The sequence below is a fragment of the Etheostoma cragini genome, chromosome 13, assembly GCF_013103735.1.
Source record: "Etheostoma cragini isolate CJK2018 chromosome 13, CSU_Ecrag_1.0, whole genome shotgun sequence".
NCBI classification, from domain to species: Eukaryota; Metazoa; Chordata; class Actinopteri; order Perciformes; family Percidae; genus Etheostoma; species Etheostoma cragini.
In genome coordinates this window covers 7,279,249-7,281,177 of record NC_048419.1, presented here as the reverse complement: position 1 = coordinate 7,281,177, position 1,929 = coordinate 7,279,249, and the positions used below count along the sequence as shown (strand labels likewise).

General features: G+C 40.8%; 1 protein-coding gene across 2 annotated transcripts in view; it reads left to right on the top strand.

Moving 5' to 3' along the window:
• The window catches only part of LOC117955458, a 15,971-nt gene that overhangs the window by 10,686 nt on the left and 3,356 nt on the right, over positions 1-1,929 (top strand). The window lies entirely within an intron of this gene.

The following is a 1,929-nucleotide window of genomic DNA, read 5'->3' as shown; positions in this document are numbered from 1 at the left end:
TTTGGTTCAAACTAACCTTTAGAGAACCAAAAACTAACGTTCCCTAACGTTCCCTAAACGTTCTGTGTTAGTGGGGTAGGGGCTTTATGTCGTTTCCAATATTGCACACTGTTACTTTAAAAAAACAAGACAAGTTATCAAAGAAATGTTTGTATTTTGAAAGGGAAACTGGAAAAATTCAGTAATCTCAACCCTATGGCAAATTGTTGTAAACCAAAGCAAAAAGAAGTGCAGGTTTCATCAAAATTGGCAAAAAAGGATCACCAGGATTGCCTTAAGAAAGAGAGCTTTTCTTGTCATTGCTGTACACATGCTCAACCTTTAGAGAAATGCCAACAATTTAAAAGAAAGAAGCACAGAGACAAGATCCATTTTCTAAAGGAAAAAGGCATTTGGTTTTGTTGCTTATGTATGGTACACATACTGTAAGTAAGGATTTGGGGAAACGCTTGACATGTGAAGTTTGTGATAAACAACATCCCACTGTGCTCCATATCTGGAGAACGAATGTGGAGTCAGAACAATCTCCCTAGCCACTTAGAGTTAAATCATTAACAACATCTCAGACATGCAGACTTACAGGGGACAGGAAGAAAAGCTGTATTCTTTTTATTGTTCCGGTACAGGTTAATTCCTCTAAAGGAAATAACATCATATGAATTTTTGGGCCCTGGAAGCTCAGCTACGTTCTGTTCGGAGTAGCTTATAAAGAAAGACTGAACATTACAGGAAAAACATTTTCTTCTGGAAACGATGAGGCAGGAAAATGTTGTTCCAGGTTTGGATTTAAAATCCTTCTCCTGACTCAGAAAGCTCTAAATGGTCTAGCACCATAATATCTTGAAAAGCTCATAGTACCTTATTCTCCCACTTCCTGTACTCAAGTAGAAGTACCGATCCTGTTAAAAAATTGGGATGGTTCTCTGTTGGCCCTTCCTCTGCCTCTCTCTGTTGTTTGTCCCCTCCTGCCTTCACCAGCCAGCTGCCTGCGCACACCTGCTCATCATCTGCTCATCACTTCTCCCGCTGTTTGTACCTGCCAGACACTACTATCAATCTCTGCATTTAAACAATGATCTACTAATCATCTTTGCTTGATTGTTGTTTCAGCGTGGATGACTCCAGCTCCAAGCTCTCAGAGAAAACATTATTGGACTTACCTATCTCCACTCGTCATTGTTTTCATTGTCTTACCCTCTCTTGTGTTTGTTTCCCTACAGTTATCTTCCAGCTTCCCGTTGTCCCCAGTCAGCTGGCCCCTCCATTCAGTTCCCCCCTCACGGCTCCTTGCTCCACCCTGCCTCCACTTTCTGTCTTCCCCTCCTCGGCTTCCTCCGCTCCGGTCTCCCAGAGCTTACCTCTTCTTCCTCTCCTACCTGCCCTTCCCTTGCCATCCAATCCAGCCTTTTGTGCCCTCGCCATCGCGCCTTTTTCCTCTGTGCAAATTTAAATAAACCTGTTGATTGCCTTGCATTTGGGTCTATTCTGTCCTCCCTCATTACAAAAAAATAGTATGGTAAAAGTAGAAGTATTGATTGAACTTCTTTACTCAAGTAAAAGTAACAAAGTACAGGCTTGGAAATGTAGTTATAAAAGTATAAGTAGCCTTGCAAACAACAACCATTTTTCACGCAAAGCTACCTGTCCCACACACGATAATAGAGTGCAAACTGAGAAACTTCAGCAGACATGGAAAAAAGGCTCTTTATGTATTGCCTACATTTTAAATAGATGTCTGCCAATAGGCCTAAAACATCACATATGTATATTGAGACGGAGATTGGGACTTCAGGTTAGAAAGATTCACATGTATGTCTCATGAATGTGTGTGTTCAAATATGGCTTTTGGGAAAAAAAAGGATTAAATATGAATTACTAAACAGACATTAATCAAGAAGTTCCCCGTACGTTTAGAGTTAAGCAGCACAT